Source organism: Castor canadensis, chromosome 8, assembly GCF_047511655.1.
Source record: "Castor canadensis chromosome 8, mCasCan1.hap1v2, whole genome shotgun sequence".
NCBI classification, from domain to species: domain Eukaryota; kingdom Metazoa; phylum Chordata; class Mammalia; order Rodentia; family Castoridae; genus Castor; species Castor canadensis.
The window spans coordinates 53,028,645-53,051,166 of record NC_133393.1 but is presented as its reverse complement, the minus strand read 5'-3'; the positions used below and the strand labels follow the sequence as shown (position 1 = coordinate 53,051,166).

Below are 22,522 nucleotides of genomic sequence, written 5' to 3'. Positions count from 1 at the left end.
TGGTCATCCTTGGTCTAAAATATCCCTACCCAAGGAGGCCTGGCAACTGGTCACACACCTCCATAGGGCAAGTTTCACAGAAAAGAGATCATCCAAAGTACTAACCCCAAGGAAGGAGATCTTTCAACTTTTTTCTCATTTCCAAATTTTCACTTAATGTAGCCTGCTCCTGTATCCACAGTTTCAGTTACTCATGATCAAACACAGTCTAAAAATATTGAATGGAAAATTCTAGAAATAAGCAATTCATAAGTCTTAAAGAACTTTTAATATAGTACATTGTTATAATTTTTATTTTGTTATAAGTTTTCAGTTTCTTCCTGTGCCTAATTTATAAATTAAACTTTACCAAAAATATGTATTACATAGAGGAAAAAACAGTATACATACGGTTCAGCACTACCTGCTGTTTTGGGCATCTACTGGGAGCTTAGAACATATCCCTGAGGATAAGGAGAGATAGCTGTAACTTCATAGTCACCTTTTCCGGAGCACCTACTATGTGTCAGAGTTGCTGAGCACTTCCTGGGATGGTCTCCTTCAATTCCAGCTTCCTCTCTGACCTCCCTTCATACCTTCCTTCATTCTCTCTCCTTTAGTTCCCCCACCTCCCTGGCCTCTTTGCCCAGTGGCCTACTCCATACCTCTGTACTTTGTGCTAGCTGTTTCCTTTGCCTGACTCTTTAGCCTCCTTTGCTGCTTTCTCCCTTCCTTCTTTGAGGCCTTTATTTGAAAGTCATCTTCTTAGGCCACCACATCTAAAATTCCTACCCAATCCCAGGCCCAGTGCACTCCACAGCTCACACACAGTCTATATCTCCCACCGATTTACAGCTACTGACACAGCACTGGGATTGTATCATGTATAACTAGTCACTGAACAATGATTTAAAGCACACAGGAGGCTGTGTGAAGGTTCTTTCACATAAGGGATTTAAGCATCCATGGATTTTTGTATCCACAGAGGTCCTGGAAGCAGCACACTGAAAATATGGAAAGGCAACTGTGTTTTGCTGACTTATTTTATTTGCTGTATGTTTCCTTCCCTACAGTGTGAGCTTTGGGCAAAAGCTTTTGTCTATTTGTCCACTGCTTGTCCCCGTGTCTGGGGCAGTGCTGGCCCCCAGGTTCTAAAAAAGCATGAACACCATCAATGGCTGGACAGTCCTTGCCTTCCTGGATTTTTACTGCTATTCCTATGTTTCCAGTGAGCACCTTTAATCTCAGAGTTTAAAGGACATATCCAAGGTCCTCAGTTCACCTGGCTTGGCATCTGCCACCCTGGACACTATGCTTAGCCCCCCACCCATCTCTCTGGATGTAGGGGCCATGCTGCAAGTGTGCATTGATAGGAGGTGGTGGGAGTGAGGAGGGATGTTTGGCTTTCCTGTATGGATCATCATTTCGACCCTATTGGGTATTAACAACACCAAATGTAGCTCCTCATTTATAGTCCATAATGTTAATAACAGTGTATTTCATCTGAGTAGAGATTTCTAATGTCCAGAGCAGAGTCACACGTACTTCTCTATTGATCACCACCACAAACTTGCAAGGGTGGCAGGACAGGCATTCTTTTCTCCAAGACATCATTCAAGTGATTTTTATGGGCAGTGTGGGCTACATAATCACTTGGTAACCCATGGTCAGACACTCAGTGGTTGCCAATAGCATGGTAGGAGCTCTTCTGCAAATGATGCGAGGTGCTCTGCTGCAGATGGTCTGGTCTTCTTCCACCGCCTTAGTGCGCAGGTGCTGATTCCCCTGTTGGGGCTTGCTTTATATTCCTCTCCCACCAGTTACCTGCTGGTTCCATGGGATCTGTCAGGTCCCATGGCCCCAAGTGGCAGTGGTTTGCACTGTAGTCTGGATGTGCTGCATGGCCTGTCCTGCTCTGTATCCCATGCAAAGCTGACAGTCCCTATGTCATGTGGCAAATGGGTTAAGTAGTTTAGCAAGAAAGGAATGCACTGCTTCCAGAATCTGAGGATGGCAAGCAAGAGAATGGTAAATGTGAGTTATGACCACCAGGGTCTTCCCTTCTCCATGGGGAATACATATCAGGACCTCCAGTGGATGCTTGAAAGTGGGTAGTTCTAAACCCCTTTATTGACCATGTGTTTTGCTGTATATAAATGGACTTTTGGACTAAGGGGTGCTTCACCTCTTAGGTAGGATGGAACCAGAAGATGGGATTTCACCATGCTGCTCAGAATAGCATACTATTTAGAACTTATCAATTTACTTTTGGAATTTTCTATCTGAGATTTTCAGACTGAGTTGATCCTAGGTAACTGAAAGCAAACCTGCATGTGGGGGGAGAGACTACCAAATACCTATCCTTTCACTTTGCACAAACAGTTCCAGTGTGCTCCAGACTACTGCAACCCTCAAAGCTCCATTTTTGTAGTGAATTTATTGTTGGGCAGCTTTGTACTCTGCTAATTTGGCAGAGTGGAACTACATTTTCAGCATCTCTTCTCCTGTGTGGTTTAAGAGTTGGGGTGGCCACAAGGAAATCAGCATGCAATTTGGAAGGCAGAGGTGAAACAGCAGCTGTTTCTCTTTACACTCTGAGGGTAGGCACAGAGCTGGGCACCACTGCTCTGAGATCCTTGATCTCAGCTTATAAGAGAATGGCAGCAGCCATGCCCTCAGCTCCTTCCATTGCCTGTACCAGACCATCTCCTTTAGCTTCCTTGAATGCTGAGCCACATGTGTGTGTGTGTGTAGCTCCATGGGGGAAGGCATTTGCAGGTCATCTACACCATAGACATTAGGAGTGGTGGCAGACACATGAGTCCCAGTGAGTCCCTGTAGATTCCCATTTGCTCTGGAAGAATGCAGCTGTCCTCACAGTCTCCAGTCTATCCTTAACTCTCCTTCACTTCACATCCATCTTTCCTGCTAACCTCAGACCTACACTAGCTCCTCCTGCAGGTACATAGGTCTCAATCTCACAAGAAGTCTGAATCACTCATAGTGTTTCTGCTTTTCTAATCAAACCTTAGCTGATGAACCCCCAAATCTTTGTAAGATTTACTTCCTGCCTTCTGGAGCACATAAATCTTGCAAATGCTCTCGATGTGTTTGCCACTTCCTGGTAATCTGATGTGATCAATAGGCTGCTATCAATATGATGGACCAGCATGATATTGTGCAGGCCACCCAGATGTCTCTGGTCACTTTGGGTTAGATCATGACAAAGGCTGAGAGAGTTAGCATCACCATGAATAAGACTGTTCCCTGACCCGTGTAAGAGCCAGCTATTTCTCCTTCCAGATGGAAAAGAAGTATCTTGTCCAGACACTGACCACATACAACAGCTTGAGGCTAAGTTCATGAGCTCTGCCAGTGATACCATATCTAGGATCAGAATTCAGTTGCAGCTATTATTTACTTGAGTGGTCTACTATCATCTGCTAAGATCTCGCTCAAATGGTAGGTACCAGACTGAATTAAGTGGAGATATGAGAATTACCACCTGTGCAAACTTTATAGGTGGCTTGGTACTCGTCTCAATCCTTGGAGAGGCAATGTTATTTGTGATTTCTTTTCTTAAATGGGCTGTGGGCCATTTCAGAGACTTCCTCTTGGTCTTCTATTAGGTCTTAGACCACAAGCAAAGGAAGTACTATGGGGAGTATTCCAACAAGAGTATCTAATCTATATCTACTCTAATCATATACTCGGGACCAGAAAAATGGCTGTGATATTCTCTGGACCCAGTGAACCCACTGCAAGTCAGACCTAGGCCAGAGATTCATTCATTCCCTGACTCCAAGTGATGTCTACTTTAACATGGCAGTCGCGGTGACACTTTTGGTGCTAAGGTACCAGTGTTAACTCAAGCCCTGTTCCAATACTCCTCAGAATATGAGTATTCTCCTTCCTGCAGAAGGGGTTGTCCAAGTAAATGACCACAGGTCCATCTGAGAAAGGACTAGGTGAATCCTACCAAATACATATGACTTGGCATGGCCAAATTTTTCTTAATGGGCACCAGCCTCTCCTTACTCAGTGGATTCTAATCTGAGAACTGATTCAGTTCCAGAAATTCAGAAAGGGATCATAACTATTGGTTATAGAAATTCAACAGTCCTTTTGCTGCCCAGTGATCTATCTTGCCCTAAGAATATTGTATCCAAGAACTCCTGGTAGCAACTCTAACTTACTGCTTGTTCTAGTCATTGTGCTATCCTTGCTCTGGGCAAGCACCATCATCACTTTTATTAGTTTAGGATCCTAGTGTCCCCACTGCTACTAAGGACACCAGCTCTGTAACTAGTCCTGTTAAGTACTGTTAGGTTTGGGTTACTCAGAGCATTCACCACTGAGTCTCTCAGTAATGCTGATGCCCTCTCTCCAGGGCAGTCCTTATTTCTCTAATACGTGAAGTCTGCTTTGAGACCTCCTAAAGAGCACAGTTAGCCAGTGTGGTTTTCAGCCTTGTGTATGAAGGCCACATTCTATGGTTTCTTGTAATTCTTTCCTCCATTCTCTGCCATGCCAGTCTAGCACTTCTACTTGAATCAGTACAGGCCATTGCTTTGTCCAAGCTTCCGTTAGCTGTTGTAGCAGACTGTGGACAGTTTCTCCCAGGGTTCTTAGCAAGGCCATATCATCCATTCCCCCACTGTATAATTCCCTTTTCACTTAGCAGGCTAAGGTATCATGTAACAAGTACCTAATTATTTGTCTGGTCACCAGGATGCGTAGTAGATGTGGGTCCTGAGGGGAACATATATTATATTGCAAGACACAGGTTTCTGTATTGTCTTCTAGCAATGCCTTTAACTGGGAAAAGTAGGTTTTTGAAGACCTGGAGGGTTCAAGAGAATTAAGTCTCAAGGTTCTTAATGTGAATCAATCCAGTTAGATCCATTCCAAGTCAGATTTGCTGTTTTGCTGAGTATGAATCATAAATTATTGTTTCTTCCCATATCTTATAATTTTTGTTGAATATTGGTCATTTCATATTGTAAGATTTCTGGATTATGATTTGCCCCCATGAAGGAATTTCTGTTATTAGATTTTTTCTTTTTATGTTTTGCTTTGTGTGTTTTTGGCTGTACTGGGGTTTTGAATTCTGGGCCTCCACCACTTAAGTTACATCCTCAGAAGGGAGAGCTGTAGCCTTCCCTGCTTGCTGGCCCTGGAGACCTCTATATTCACTAACAACACCCAGAGTCAATTGAGCTGCTCCAGCAGTGTCTGTTCCACTGGACAGACAGCAGAGCTGGGAGGGAGGCTGAGCCATCTTCAAGTGTTGAAATTATTGTTTTCATGGTTTTGTCCAGCATACTAGTTACTTTTGGAGAAGAGGATTTGACAAGTTCCTCATTCTGTTGTGCTGAAAGTGAATCTTCCCAAGTAGAATTATCATCCTTTGTATAAGAATAAAGCCTACTCTGGGATAGAGAGAACAGCACAGCTGAATTCAGGGTGAGTGTGAGTGGCTTAAAGAGAGTGAAATTGAGCTCTCCTTAGCCCACAAAACAGGTTTGACAAGACCTATGCCCCTGCCTTGTTGTGAGGATATAAGAGCCCATCTCTGTGTTCCTATTACCGGCATGGGAGCAGGTTTCCTTTTGGCGAGGCTGTGCCTGGCAGCAGGTGCCAGGTAATGGCTCTTGACTCAGCTGTGAATTTCCCCATCTTTCCTGTTCTGAGGCCAGACTGACAAGTAAGACCAGGTCTCAGGCCCCACTCAAAGAAGGTGGATGTGACATGCAGCTCTGCAGCAACTCGACAGAGCTCCTACTCCTTACCACCACTCATTTAGTCATGAGTGATTGACCCTGATCCTGGGAACATAGCACAGAAAGTGAGGGCATGACTGTCATTTCACACAAGGCCACAGTGTTTCCAGATGAAATTCAATTAGAAGGGCCCACATTTAGCAGGAGGTAGAAATGACAAAATATCATGCTAGCCATTACAGATTCATCACTGACATCCATTACACACAGGTTGAGTGCTCCTTATTAAAAATTCTTGGGACCAGAAATGTTTAAAATTTTGGACTTCCTCAGATTTTTTTAATATTTGTATAGACATATGAGGTGTCATGTAGATGAGACCCAAATCTAAACATGAAATTCACTTATGTTTCCTGTATACCTTATACATATAATCTGAAGATAATCTTACACAATATTCTTAGTGCACCTGTATTTTGACTAGGACCCATCACATCAGGTCAGGTGTGGAGCTTCCCACTTGTGATGTCATTCAATGCTCAAAATAGTTACAGATTTTAAACCATCTTTAATTTCTAAATTTCAGTTTAGGGATAATCAAGGTTGTACTACATGAAAGGTGGTATCTCTCTCAACCACAGTATGACTTAGCTTCTATTTTTTTCTAAGGAGAAAAGTGAGAGTAGTATTTCACATAAAAAATTTCATATACAGGCTGAGCGCTACCTTCCCTTTTAAATTCAAGGTAAGTAATAATAAATAGAATTTTTTAAACTTGTATAGAAAATGGAGAATACATTGTCAATTTTCAATGTAATTCAATTAATCAAAGTCTTCTAGATTTTTTCAACTTAAAAGTGTGTGAGAAGTTAAATTATCACTTAATATTTCATTTAAAATATCTTTTAAGTCACCCAAGAGTTTTACACATTTTGCCAGCACAGTCTTGTAGCTAATAATTATTTGCTAATCTTTTTTTATTTGCACCATCAATGAGACATTCTGAAGGATCATGAAAAAACTGTTCTGAATATTTATTTTAAATATATTTCATTCATGAACAATGTCCAAGAAATTCCTAACTAATACAAACCTGGCTATCACTAATAATAGATCAAAACTTTCACCATTACTCTAAGTAATCATTTTATTATTTAATTGGGTTATTAAAACATTTGCCTTTTGATGTTGATTGTAACTTTCATGAATTATAATTAACATAATTCATTTAAATTGATTTGATGCACATAAATCAATTATCCCTTTTCGAATGCTACTTTATTAGATGGGTGTGGTGGCTCACACCTGTAATCCTAGCTACTTGGAAGTCACAGATGGGGAGGATCATGGTTTGAGGCCAGCCCAGGCAAAAATGTTCCTGACACCTTCTCAACCAATAAAAAGCTGGATGTGGTGGTGTGAGTCTGTCATGACAGCTATATGGGAAGCATAAATAGAAGGATCTCAGTCTAGGTTTCCCTGGCATGAAAGCAGAACCCTATCTGAAAAATAGCTAAAGCAAAAAAAGCTGGGGGTGGAGCACAAGTAGTGGAGCGCCAGCCAAGCAACTCAAAGCCCTGAGTTCAAACCCCAGTGCCACCAAAAAAAAATGCTATACAGGTCATAAACGAATATTAAGTTGTACATAGTTATGTACACATAGGAAAAGACAAATATTTATGCTTTAAACAAATAAGCAGTATTAATAGGTACAACAATACTTTCCTCTTACACATCCCCTTTCAAAAAGCTACTTCCTGTGGAGTTTTAGCCAAACTAAAAAGCAGAAAACAAGGCTATTGACTATTAAGATACAGTTGGCTGTAGCGATTGTGGAACCCTGGGCAAAGTCTTGTAAAGTACATGACAGGTGAGTGGATAGCTGAGCAGAAACTGGGCAATGACAGTGTTTGGAGCAGTCTCCAAACTCAAAGAGAAGGGAGGCTGGTACAGGGTGGAGGCTGGGGGCTAAAAGGTGGAGGAGGCAACAAGAAAAGGAAGGGTTCTACTCATGACTCCACCTCTGAAGGTCAGTAACAGTGAAGTCACAAACCAGTTTCACTCACTGTGAAGAAATTCTGTTCACTCAGGATTATCATGTCAAATCAAGATGACATGTCCCTCATTGTTTAAAAACACTAATGGAGGGAGCTTAACAACTATTGCTAAGAACAGAGCCAGCCAGGCTGGTCTGCAGTCCTGGGCGTGTTACAACCCGTGAGGAACATTTGTCAAATCATTTACTTAGGAGTTGCTAAACATTGCAGAGACAGAAGAATTTTACCCCTCACATGAAGAAGCAATAACTGATCAAACCGTCCACGACATGTCAAACAAGCAAGCAAACACCACTCACTCGTTCTGGTGGTATCACGCTGATCTATTCTTCTTGATCTTTCACTTTGCCCTCTCTCTGTCTCTCTCTGTCTCCTTCTCTTTCTCTCTCTCCCTTATGATATCTTTTTGAAAACATTAATCAATTAGTTAATTTCAATTGACATACAAAATTGTACGTTTTAATTTATGTGTACGCAGTGTAAAGTTCAAATCTGGATTTAAAAAATCTGCATAAGCATATCTCGTCATTTATCACTTCTTTGTGGTGAAAACACTCAAAACCCTTTCTTCCAACTTAAAAACACCGTGCCCACACTGTGCAATAGCACTCCAGGGCTTACTTATCCTCCCTAGCTGTGACTGAGCGCTGTCCCCACCTCTGGTGATTTCTTGGTGTTGAAACGGCTGCAGCTCAGCCTCCTTTGAGGAGGCATTGTTGCTGGTTTGGGAAATACCTGCTTAGCCATCTTTGGGTTTTCCCCTGGTTTTCCTATGAAGAGGGAAACCCTGCATGGGTCTGGAAACCCTTCTGAGGGCTGTACCTGGAAGACTTGGAAGGAGAGGGCAGGGCAATGGCACCAAGATTTCTGAATTCTCTCTGAAAGTGCCACCTCAACTTCAAGGCCAATTCTTCAGCAAGCCGAGAATAAAGACAGCAGCTGATAATCATTTCAACCCCTGCTATGTCTCATTTCTGCTCTGTGGATGATGGGGGTTGATGGAGAACATTCTAGAAGAGGAAATGGAACAAACCTCACCCTGTGATCCACATTCTGATAGAGCAAATCTATCTTTCTGAGATGTTAAGATGACACATTCTTTGCCGTTTCATAAACACTGCTATGATGGTGGCACTTGTGTGAATAAGGATATAGTTACATTTCATATTCTTCCCTGGGCTTCAGCAATGATGCCCACTTTCACAGACTGTTTCAGAGAGAAGGTTCATAAATGTCTCTTAGAATCAACTCATCCAACCCTCACAGTAGTGCCCTAGGCAAATGCACTTTAGTCCAATCCACAAGGGAGGAAGTCGAAGCTGAGAGCCACATAGCTCCATTTAGCGGGTGCACAGAAAGGATTGCAACCAACAGCTCTGTGGTGCTTTTCTTTCTACATAGACCCTGGTTGAAAACCTTGACCTTACCAGCCATACAAGGGAATGCTACCATGTCCACACTGGCTATGTGTAAGAATTCAGGCTGGGCATGGTGGCTCAAACCTGTAATCCTAGCTACTTGGGAGGCAGAGATCAGGAGGATCATGATTCCAGGCCAGACCAGGTAAAAATTTTATGAGAACCCCCCATCTCAACCAATGGCTGTAGCATGGTGTTACACCCCTGTCGTCTCTATGCAGGGAAGCACTACTAAGAGAATCACAGTCCAAGCCAGTCCTGGCATAAAGCGAGACCCTATCTCAAAAACAGTCAAAGCAAAAGGGCTGGGAAGGGTGGGGGGAATACCTAACTAGCCAGTGCAAGGCTCTGATTTCAAACCCTGGTACTGACAAAGAAAACCAGAGGGAAGTTCAGCCAGTGTCCAGCAAGCAAAGCAAAGAGGGGCTCCATGGAGGAGGTGGGACTCAAGGTGTGGCCTTGGAGAATTGCCTAAAATCATGTGACAAAGAGCAGGGGGCACAGTCCAGTCCTGTACACTACACATTCATGACCTGCAGATAAGTCACAAGATGGGCTGGTGAATGTCTGGGAAACAGGAAATAGAGTCTGAGTTTTACAGCAGGACCAGTGACAACCACTGTAGGTTCATCCATCCATCCATCTATTCACTCACTCAGTAATGATGTATTGAGGGTATTCTGTGAGTCAGGTGCAATTGTAGGTGTTATTGACCCAAAAAGTAATAAGCCAGCCAAGTTCCTGCCTTACTTTTTAGTAAGGGGTGAAATGTACATTGGAGAATTTTCATGGCTGGGCCTGGTGATGCTTGCCTATAATCTCAGCTACTTGGGGAGTAAAGATTGGGAGAGTGCAGTACAAGGCAAGTCTAGGGCAAAAAATTAGGGAGACCCCCATCTCCCTAATGCCTAATAAGATGAGCATGGTGGCATGTGCCTGTGGTCCCAACAGTGCTGTCTGAGGCTGGCCCTGAGGCATAAATGTGAAAAAAATACTAAAAATACCTTTAAAAATAACTAAAGCAAAAAGGAGTTGTGTGGCTCAAGTAAGTGAGCTTGAGATCTAGAGTTCCAACCCCAGTACCACCCAAACATTCTTTTTCTTCATTAATCAAGTGGAGCTCGCCTCTAGTCAATATCCTATTTCTGGAGGTGTCTATCTTCCCTTCTAATGGATCTCCAAATGGCAGTGGTCTGAAGATATGTTTCAAATGCCTGCTTCTATTTTGCTCCCCACATCCAATCCCATCTCTCTCTCAAGCGAAAGCATCATAATGTATCTGTGTGGAGAACAACCTAAGAAGTCTTTTAGTAAATGCTATTAGTTTCATAGCCAAAGAACCTGACAGCCCATGGAGGTGACCTTGGCCTAAAGCCACAAGATAATTGTGTCAGGCTTGGGATCATTTCCAGACCTCCAATGTCTGATCCATGTTCCTTCCACTGTGTCACGTGCTTCCCAATCACGTCCTTTGCTCTTGCTGTCCTTGTCATTCATCCCGACAATGCATGGCGATAGGGCCACTGCCCTTAGACCACATTCTTAGCTTCTTCGGACCCAGCACAACTCTCTGCCTCTCAGCCAGCAGTTTGGAGAAAGGATGCAATCCACAGCCTTCCTGATGTCCTGGAAACCAGAAAATGGCCTAAACCAGAAAAGATGGGAGTGGGGCACAGTCAGGAATAAATGCAGACAGGAGTTCCTATTTAAGTATTCTAAGACTTCTTACTAAATACGCCAGGAACTCTAAGGCAGAGAATCAGTGTGCCACAGGAATAAGCACCCATTTTCATCTGTCTGACAAACAGAAGTGTCCAAGTCCATCTTCTGTTGCTAATGACAGCATATCCCAGACTGCATAATTATATAGCAGAGGTCCACAAGGCTTACAGTTCTGGTGAATGGAAATTCCAAATATGTTGATGCCATCTATCAAAGTCCCCTTGGCTGCATCACAACATAGCAGAAAAGTGGAAGAGGGAGCAGTGTGTGTAAAGAGACCTAAGCCACCCCCATGATATGTGCATTAATTCCTTTTAAAGTAGTGCTCAACATGATAAAAGCGAGAGCACACAAGGAAGGGGTGAGGATAGGTAAGACACCTAAAAAACTAGCTAGCATTTGTTGCCCTTAACGCAGAGAAACTAAAGCAGATACCTTAAAGCAACTGAGGCCAATGGGAAAAGGGGAACAGGTACTAGAGAAAAGGTTAGATCAAAAAGAATTTACCTAGAAGGTAACACCCACACACAGGAAATCAATGTGAGTCAATGCCCTGTATAGCTATCCTTATCTCAACCAGCAAAAACCCTTGTTCCTTCCTATTATTGCTTATACTCTCTCTACAACAAAATTAGAGATAAGGGCAAAATGGTTTCTGCTGGGTATTGAGGGGGGGGGAGCGGGAGGGGGTGGAGTGGGTGGTAAGGGAGGGGGTGGGGGCAGGGGGGAGAAATGAACCAAGCCTTGTATGCACATATGAATAATAAAAGAAAAATGAAAAAAAAATAAATAAATAAAAAATAAAGTAGTGCTCACCTCCACAATCTAATTAGCTTCCATTAGGCCCTGTCTACTAAAGGTTCTACCACACTGTTGCATTAGGGATTAAACCTCTAGCACACAGACCTTGTGTGCTAGACAAGCCACATCTAAGCCATAGGAGGATATTTATACAGAGAAACCACAACCAATGTCAACCCCAGATTGCACAAGCAATCTGAAAATGTACCCCAAAGTCTGCAACCAAAGGAAGTAAGTTAGGCCTGTAGTGGATCACCCAGATACCCAGAGCTGCCACCATGCAAGTTCCTGGACTTACCAGTGCAGAGGAAATACAGAATCTGAGGGAATTGATTCAAAGGACCAATAAAGACCCAATAAAAACAGGTAACCCAAGGAGGATAGCACATAACATGAATTAATAGTGTCAAACCCTTTGGGTTAATTGCTGTCTTGGTGTCTGGCTTCTTGGTCTGACTTTAATAGACTTCTCATCACTACTCTGCTTCAGAAGATTCAAGAGGAGGCCTGAACACTTGTGTTAGTCAGCTTTCCATTTTTGTGACAAAATACCTGAAAAGATCAACTTATCAGAAGGAAAAACCTATGGTTTCAGATCACGATTACTTGATCCTGTTGCTTTGGGTCTATGGTGCACAGTACCTTACGGGAAGAACATGTGGTAGAGGAGGCTGTTCCCTTTGACATTCAGAAAGCAAAAAGAAGGGAAGGGGCAAGTTCCAATATCATCTTCCAGAGCACAACCCCAGTGACCTAACTTCCTCCCACTAGGCCCTACCTACTAAAGGTTCTACTACTTCCCAATAGCACCACAGGCTGGGGACCAAACTTAGCCTCTGGAAGTCATTCAAGATCCAAAGCACAACAGTGCTCATCTGGTTTCTCAAAGACTCAGCAGAAATTAGGCCTGTGTTTTGATATCAAGAAACATCAATGAAGCTGAGCGCTAGTGGCTCACACCTGTAATTCTAGCTGCTCAGGAGGCTGAGAACGGGAGGATTGCAGATCAAAGCCAGCCTAGGCAAATAGTTCATGAGACCCAGTCTCCAAAATAACTGCAGCAAAATGAACTGGAGGTGTAGCTCAAGTGGTAGAATGCCTGCCTTGCAAGCATGAAGCCCTGAGTTTAAACCCTAGTCTCATACATGTACACAAAAGAAACATCAATGAGATTCTAAAATATTCTTCCTTGACGATATCTTTGGCACAAAGAAAGCCTGAACGTTGCCCCACTAGAAGCAGAGTCCTGCCTTTTGAAAGTCCATGGTCTATTGCTTCCACTCCAGGCTACTTGCCTTCTGAAAGATAAATTACAGGAAAAACAAACAATACATCGCCTTCAGCAGATTACTGAATAGTACCACACCTTTTAACACCCATCTTTGCAAATAGCTTCCTGTCTGTGGAATCTTGTGTTGAACCAAGATGGTCTGCACACCTTAAACCGTGGAAAGCAAGGCCTGTGACTCCTCAGGCCCAGAAACGCTTCTTTTCTCTGGCCCAATAGCACAACCTTGGGGGGATGCCAGCACTATGCACACAGATTTTAATGACACATGAAGCTCATCGTAACAGAATGCAGAGTTGACAGACACATTAGAGCCCACATAGACCAAGCCCTTTGGTGGACAAGATATTCCCAATCCGGTGAGGCTAAGGGCTCTCTTTGGGGCAGCACAGCTAGGAAAGGCAAAGGAAACCCTTGAAGTTGTGCTTTCTGATCTTCCACCTTCTGGTGCTCTTGCTGTAAGTGATAGGGCCATCAGACCAGAAGTCAATCCTGAATGAAAAGATGTAAACGCAGTATAGCAGCAGCCCCTTGCTTTGCCCCTAATTTCCTTGCCAGTGTCCTTAAGTAAATATCTAGATGTATGGTTTAAACTCCCACCAGGTGGCTCTGCAAGTGAAGAGCTACCTCAGTGACAGGGATGTTGCTTAAAGGAGAACTAACAACCTCTTGCATGTTTTCTGGAAAACCTAACAGGATATGAAGTCATTGGATTATACCTCATCATATGACTTTTTTCCTGTTTGAGAAACCCAAATACCATTTGAGAACAGGCAGAATTCAATATCTTTAAGTAAGAAGAGATTCTATACTGAAGAATGGCAAGAGGACAGATGAGCACCAAAGCACAGAGCAGGCACTCAGTGTAGCGTCCCACTCAGCCAGGCCAGCTCTCCCCTTGCTGAGGAGCTCCTGTTCTCATTCCTTCATTGTGCATGGGGCTCTAGAGAAGGAATTTAAAACATTTGTTTCAGGGATGAGACTGGTGACAACACCATCAGTTACTGTCTGGCCTGTGAGAAGCTTAGATGATGTGCTGGGCCTGGTGTCCTGGGCTATGTGGGACATGGGTGAGGCCTGTTTCCTGAGTATGAAAGCTTGTCTTCTGGAGATGACAGGCCAAGACCACCTACAGACAGTGTTTAGAAATCTCCAGCAGGGACTGATTGATCTCACAAGGGGACCAAGTAATATAAACACTCCATTATTCTACAAAAGAATATGTACAATGCCACCTAAGGTCCTCTAAGAATAGGTTTGGGGAGGTAAAATGTGCAGAAGCCACTCAAAAAGAAACAGCGTCATTCCTTTTAAGCAACATTAATATTAACTTTACCCAAGGGGGAGAGGGGGATGGCATTTTAACTTGAGAGTTATTTGTAACCTTTCTAAAAAAAAGACACTGTGAGATAAAATTAGGACAGAACTCAGATCTCTGAATTTCCTAATCTAGGGGTTTTTGTGAGTGTGTGGGTATGCCCACGTGCAAGTGCATGTGTCTGAGTGAGTGTGCCTGCTCATATGTGTGTTCCTTTGAAGTCTGCTTATGTGAGAATTAATTTAAAAAGGGCACACCCAGTGGAGTTTTATGAGGTAACATGTTAGAATAGAGATGTTAGGAAGGGAACTCATGTAATTCCCCATAATAGCAAGTAGAGAAAATCAAGTTTTGAGGAAAGAAGGAAGGAAAAAAGAAGGGGAATGACGAGAAGACAGCAGAGGAGAAAAGGGAGGGAGGGGATCTGTGGCCTTGTTTATCATAGATAAGCACCAATAAACATTCTTATTTGTTGTTTCAAACTTCTGAACACAGACTGACAGTGTTTATTTCTTATAATCAATTGCTCTTACCCTAATACTAACTATTTAGTACTTACTAGGCATCTAAATAAACACATAAGTCATTTGTTATAGATGCAATTTGAAAACAATTACTGACTTCTAATAAATAAACAGGTGTTTTATAAACTAAATGAGTTTTAGGTCAATTTAGAGCTAATTTTTTCCTAGAAGGGTAAGGAAAGGAGGCAACTAGTCCTTCAGTTGTGTCTAGGTCCTTGCAGAGAGATGCCTTTAGCATGGGGAGTGGAGGGTAGATGCCAGAGAAATGGAATTACTCTGTATTTGGATAAACAGACTCCACACGGCATTGAGATTTATGGCCACCAGGATAGCCTGTGGGAACATGCACATGCTCAGACACTGCAAATGATGTTCCTGTTGTAGCCATAACATAACTACTTCAGGTGATTACACATCTACAAGAAAAAATAAACGTTGAACAAAGGCTTCCTTCATGGGCATCAAAGGCTCTAAGCATCCCCTAGAAACACCTGAATGCTGGGAAATTTCTTTTTTTTTTCTTGCCTCAAATGTAAAATGAGAAAAGTAAAAGTCAATTTAAAAAACAAGTGTGAGAAGACTTACCAAAAAATGTAGATTGAGATGTAAATGTCAGCCTGAGGTCAGATCATTCAAAATGTGGTTTAGTTTTAACTAGGCTGGTGAGAAGACCGGAACTAGAAATCATGGCCTGTTTCAAGTGTGTGGCCTAATAATCATGATGAGCAGGAGAGGCCTGTGGTGTGTTATATAGACCGGTGTCATCTCCCTTAAGGTCATGATGTGAAAATCAGAAGTGCCAGACAATGGGAAGCCAAGGGTAAGTCAAAGCACTCTCTCCGCCAAGGGTGATAAGCCATGGGTAGTCATGTTTGATACATGTGAAGGAAGATGCTTGCCAGGAGGTGTAGGATGCAGAGACAAGAGCTATAATGAGACTTCGTGCTTTTTGAGCTACTGGTATTGAATGAGACCCAACTTCATCCCTGAAGCACGATACAGAGAGAAGGAAGCTTTGGACAAGCAGGAGCCACAGGACATGGGAAGGTCCTGATGGGAATGTGGTCTTTCTATCTTGTATCCCAGGACTTTGTTCAAGCCTGAAACCTTGTAGGAAATCACTAAACATGTGTTGAATGAAAGCAGGAGTAAATGAATGAATGAACTAATGAACTGGGTGGATATTGTGGGGGATTCAAAAGGAATGTTCAGCACAGGAGTGTGGTTAAGGAGCAACCTATCACAAAGCTCAGAGGACACAAAACTGCTGAGGTATCTTTTTTGCCCTACATATCACCTCTTTCTCAGGAGACCTGCCAGCCACATGCATGCTCAGGGTACAGCCCCAGGCATTGCTGTTCTGTTTCATAGAGCACTGATGCCCTCTAACCCAAGCTCACTGAACTAACGGAAGGCCTTTGAATGCAACACTAGGTTGCACCTGGCACAAAAGCATTTTCCCCAAATGGGGCACATCAGATTCTGTTCTCAAGAACCTGAATTAGGAAACATTACAATGATTAAGTGACCAAAACTGGAACTAAGCAGGGGAAAGGAGCAAAAAGAGACCACAAACAAGTCAACACCACTAGTATTGCAAGTTCAAGAGAAAGTATAAACTATGAGTAAACTGCGTGTCTTAGTCCACTTTGTGTTGCTATGATAGAGTGCCCAAGACTGGGTAATTTATAAAGGAAAAAAGTTTATTTTGACTCAAGGCTCTGGAAGTTGAGAAGTCCAAAAACATGGAGCCAGCATCTTGTTGGCTTCTAGTGAGGACCTTGTACTGCTTCATGGAAGGAAACAGAAGGGAAAGAGGACACATGTGGAAGAGAGAAAGAGGACCAAAAATTCCCATTCTAACCCATTCCCTTGAGAAAGGAATTAGTCACCATGAGGATTCTCCCACCAGGCCCCACTTCCCATTCTAGCTGCATTGAGGAATTAAGGTTCCAACACATGAACTTCAGGGGAGACACTCAAACTATAGCACCGAGTAAATTATGAAAAGGGATGTCAAGATTAAGTAGCTCATGGGTTACTGGAAAGGTAGAGAAGCCGGTGACGGAAGTGAGGCAGTAGTTTAATCTTGCCCGTGGTGAAGCAATGGTGTTGCTCTGCATGGATGAAACACATATCCCTGCTGAAGAGGCCTCCACCACCTTGGGATGCAGATAGCCTTCCAGATTCAGTTTCCGTGAGGTCCCGTTTTGCTATACAACTTACAAAATTTCTACAAAATTCTTTTCCCTGTTGTCATGCACAGCCATACAATACACTTCATTTTTCTTTAGCTGTTGAATACCTGGGTCTATAAACACAGGGAACCTCCCTAACTCAGGAAGGGCTTTCCCAAGGGACGGCACAGAAATGATCAACCTAGGTGGAGAGTAGCATAGGCTCTTCATGTAGAAAAAGACAATTCTTAAGTCCAGAATGAATTGCATACTGGAAAGGTGGGAAGTGAAAAGATGACTGCCAAACAAGGCATATGGCATCAGTACAGAGAGGTGGTGTCAGAAGCCACAGCATCTGGGAGATGGGTAGCTGTGCTTGTTATTGGCCTTTCTGCCACCAGACTCAGGGCCCACACTTTGCTGACATGCCAAACATCAGTGGACTACATTTCCCAGAGTTCTCTGTCCTCTGACTATCTAGTAGTTTGTCCAATGGGAGGCTTTGTTAGGAGACTGGATGATGACAGGGAAATGTTTCTCTCTCTGTTTCTCTCTCTCTCTCTCTCTCTCTTAGTATCTCTATTAGCATCTGCATCTCCTCATAGACAAAAGAAGCATTACCAGTTATAATTCTTCAATATCTGTATTTGGTGGAAGGGTGTGGAGACAGACCTTTACACACACTTTGGTGGAAATGCCCATTGTGCCACCACACACACTGAAGAGAATTATAGCAGTATCCAACATGGCTTAGGAGCTTGTTGACCTCTGACCCTAGCAATTACAAATCTAGGAACCTAGATGCTGGGGTTGCAGATACTCCACATTTTTGTGGAAAAAAAGGGACTGATTCTGTGTTAGTCCATCTTCTGTGGTACAGAGAGGGTAAATTAGAAAGAAAAGAAGTTTATTTGGAGTCCAAGGTTGAAGGGACATACCTGACAATGGTCTTCTTGGTGGCAAATTCCCAAGGCAGTGCAGGGCATCACCTGCAAGAGATCAAGAACTCATATGAGAAATAATGCAACCCTGGCTGGCACTGCACAGCCGTGGCTGGCCTATGATCCACAAGCTGAGAACAAAACTCTCCTGCCCAGGATGGACATTGTCACAAGTACTCTCTCTGAGTTGGACAGAAAAGGGATCTGTATCCTAAATGACATCACAGAGCAACTGAATTTACTTCTTATGGAGCAAATGGAGCTTAGGACTTCTTGTTATGTAATACACAGTAATACATTTTCTTGGCTGTTGAAGAGTCATTGAGTCTGAGTTTTGTTTTACTAGCAGCCTCAAACATCTTAACAAATATAAAATGTGTGCACAAATAACATGTATATGCAATAGATAGCATGCTGTTCATGGAGTGCCCATGTGTGTTTGTAAATACAATATGAAGACTTAGAAGGCAAACCCACCACACTGTTTACAGCAGACACTGGCTTCCTGCATAAACTCTTCTGGTTCTTTTTGGAAACACTTACTCTCCTGGTTTTCCTCCCTACTCATTGGCTGCTGCTGTCAGTCGTACATCCTATGCTGGAATTGTGGATACGAGACTATCTCTGAATGGTTTTATGTACCAAAGGAGTGGGACCAGACAAAGAGCTCAGATGTGAGAACAGACTTTCACTTTTTTACGTTACATATATATTTCTTTGAATTTATTTATGCATTTATTCATTTACTTATTATGAGAAAGTTGTGTTAGTTTGAGAAATAAGAATGGGGAAAGAGCTAACCAGACCTGTCCTCTCCTGCATCTTTGGCCAGTGGTCTCATGTCTGCATCACAGTGGTCTCAGTCTTGGTCCGTGAGCAGAAGGGAAGTATGGCATTGGAAGAAGGCTACAGAAATACATGAATGTGGAATCCATGGTCCTTGGGCTCAAGCCCTGATTATATGACCTTGAATTGTTCTCTTAACCTTTCTGACTTTCAATTATTTGCATCTTTTAATAGTAATAGTTGTCCAACTATTACCTGCAAAAGAGGTGGGAGGCAAGCAAGGTAAACTGCAAAGGAATGCTTTTGAAAATGCAAAACTCTGCAGTTTTTGGGAGGTGCCACTGCCACCATCATTGTTATCATTATTAACTTTGGTTCCTCGAGGCCATCATCATTTTTGAATAAGGAAAATTGAGTCTCACATGGCTCACCAATCCACATCTCCAATTTGTGTGTGTATGTGTGTGCTACTGGCACTTGAACTCAGGGCCCACACCTTGAGCCACTCCACCAGTGCTTTTTTGTGAAGGGTTTTTTAAAGAGAGGGCATCATGAACTATTTGCTAGGGTTGACTTCTAACTGTGATCCTCCTGATCTCTGCCTCCTGAGTAGCTAGGATTATACGTGTAAGCCACCGGCGCCCAGCTCAAATCCCCAGTTTTAACACACTGGTCAACTTTGTGATCCTCAGATCTACATTCAATTGTTATAAAGTGGAATGAAATAAGCCAGCTGGGTTCAAACAAGCATACACCAAGCACCTAGGAGGCTGGTCCCTCTGCTAGAGGGTCAAAGGATGCAGAGATGAACAAGACACAGACCTAAAACACAAAACCAGAAACTTGAATTTGAATTAAAGCAACCTGGATAGGATGGAAAAGTCTCAGTTTGTATAAAATCATAACCTTTGCAATGAGAGAGACATTTCTTCTAAACATTTATTTGCAACTTTCTTGTCCGGTAATCCTAAGACCCTCGTTCTTCACTGGGCCTTTATGATTCAAAAAGTCTAACAATCTTCTAGGAACTCTTTTCACTTCCTAAAGCACCAAAGCAGTAAACTCCCCTCCACACCTGCACTAGGTTCCTAAGGTTCAGATTAAGCCAATTTCTCTCCTCAGACACAAGGGAGATTTTTAAAGTCATCATTCATACAGCTAGAAGATGACTGTCTCGCTCTGTTTGAGCTGCTATAACAAAATAACATTTCAGTGCTATAAGTCACATTGGATGACTTATAAACAACGGAAATTTGTTACTCACAGTTCTGGAGACTAGAAGTTCAAGATCGCAGATTCATTGTCTGGCAAGGACTTATTTCCTAGCCATAGTTGTCTACTTCTTAGCTGTGTTCTCATATGGCAGACACAGTACAGATGAGGGAGCTCTCTAAGATTCCATTTATAAAGGCACTAGACCATTCATGAGGGCTCTACCCTCCTCACCTAATCACCTCCCAAAGGCCCCACCTCCTAATACCATCACCTTGGGATAGGACTTCAACTTATGGGTTTTGTGGAGACAAGAACATTCAGACCCTAACAATGATTGAAAGCTTACCTGCTAAATTTCTTCATTCATTCATCAAAATTGATTCATCTACATCAATTGCAGTGTTGCTTCTTTGCATCAAGGACTGGGAAGGGAGGCCTTGGGCATGTAAGGGTCCTGTCTTTATGGAGATCACGGGCGGGTGGGAAAGGGAAGTGAATGATTATAGCTGCAGAGATGTTAGCCTAGGAGAAGAGGAAGGAGCCACTCGTCCCTAAGGTGCCTGCTAGGAAGGCTCACCAAAGTTGAGCCCACAGGAAGGAACATTCCATGCTCATCCTTCTATGGCCCCACCCCCCCAGAGCACAGATGCAGATTGTTGCTTCCATTCTTCAAATGTATCATGACTTGCTGAATCACCAGTGGTTGATCACCATCCTCTGGACCTCCTGGGGTCTCTGCCCTGGGCACACCCCAAATACCAACACAGGCCCCATCCCATCTCCTTCAGTGAGATTTCTATATATCTTCAGTTAAGGAAGGACTCTGATGACTACAGAAGTGAATGTTGAAGGTCAGGGCTCTCTCTCTGATTATCCCCAGCATTCCCAATAAATTAAGATCAATTATTGGGCTATGGAGTGCCTCAATGTCTCCCTGAGGGCCAGCATCTCATATACCTGCTCCCCTCCCCATCCACTCTCCTGCTCAGATGCAGCAGGCTGGACCTCTGCCACTCAAGGAGACACATTCTCTTCTTTCTCCTTTTCTTTGGGTGTTTTTCTTCAACTTGACTTTCCTATTAGTTTCTAGGATTTGGAGTCTGAGACTTGGGTGTGTGGTCAAGGCAGCTATGCAGCCTGTTTGTTTATTTTCTCAAACTTTGACCCTCCTGTGCTGGAGAAAGAGGCTCCAAGGCTGCATGGTCCAGGCTTACCACCTGTTTGGAACTGGCACAGTGCCTTGGTCTACATCTTTGCCTAGTAGCAGGTGAAGATTCTGCAGGTCAAATGTCAGGTCCAGTGGGACACATAGCCAGCACCTCCCACATCACGGCTTTACAGGTTGCCTCCTCTTGGCCCAACACTCAGCATCTTTACCAAAGGTTCTGGCCATGCTGCGCATCACTTTGGAGTGTGAATCTTGCTTCAGGATGGAAACACCTCATCTGTACTATGCAAGCTTCACTATATTCAGTTCAGGAGTCTCAGGAGGTTCTGGGGAGTGAAGAGCTGGGCATCTCAACAGACCTGGAACAGGCAAGGACCAAAAATCCCACTCCAAAACTCACCACCCCCTGTTTCTATGACATGTGATTTGTGCAACTCTGGATCACAATGAAGCAGGGCTCAAAATGTCCCCCAAAGTGAGGACTTCCAAGCTTGTTTTAGCACAAGCCCCACCCATCACACACATACACAGCTGAAACAGGCCATCAGAAGGTGAACTCATGCCATGAGACACAGACATTTCCATTGCACTACATCCCAGTCTACCATGACTATCTAGTCCTAGTCAGTTTTTTTTTAAAAATGCCAGAAATATGTCTTCAGTTAGCAGATGTAACCCACCAATGACCACAAAACCCTGCTCTAAGGATTCCTCATGCCTTGAAAGCTCCATGTGAGAACCCTGGGGTGCAGAAGTGATGAAAGTTCAGTCTTAGCCCCCAAGAAGCCTAAATTGGAAATGATAACAAAGACTACACATGGTACTGCATGCCTGTAATCCCACCTACTCAGGAGGTGGAGATCAGAAAAATCTCAGTTCAATGTCAGCCTGGGCAAAAAATAAGAAAGACCCCCATCTCAATAAAGCTAGGCATGATGGTTCAACCCTGCAATTCCCGCTGTGCAGAAGCATGCACAGGATGATTGTAGTGCAAGGCTGGCTTCAGGCAAAAATGTGAGGCCCTACCTGAAAAATTAGTAAAGCACGAAACCAAGCACAAGACCCTGAGTTCAAATTCAATCCCTGCCAAAAAGCAAAACAAGACAAAAATGTACTTTCTCATGGATTTCTATTATGCAAGAGATATGTCTTCTTTTCCCGCAAAAGGTGTTATTAAAGCAATGAGTAGCAACTCAGAAATGAGGAAGTGCAGTGTGATGCCATGCTTGAAGGGCAACTGTCATGTAAATGACCATGCTTGGTGCCATCCCCTCTGAGTGCCCCCACATGGCCACCTCAGTCAATTGCAGGGCAAGGAACTTGTGCCTCCCAGAGAGCTAGGGTGACTCTCCATACTAATTATCCATTCCCTGGAAATGGATTTTTGCTGTTGTGGGTTTTTTGG

At 43.2% G+C, this 22,522-nt stretch overlaps 1 long non-coding RNA gene across 1 annotated transcript in view; it reads right to left on the bottom strand.

Moving 5' to 3' along the window:
- The window catches only part of LOC141425709 (uncharacterized), a 283,495-nt gene that overhangs the window by 40,774 nt on the left and 220,199 nt on the right, over positions 1-22,522 (bottom strand). The window contains exon 8 of the long non-coding RNA XR_012450789.1: positions 17,946-17,996. This is a non-coding gene — a long non-coding RNA (uncharacterized lncRNA). The remainder of the gene's footprint in view (positions 1-17,945; positions 17,997-22,522) is intronic.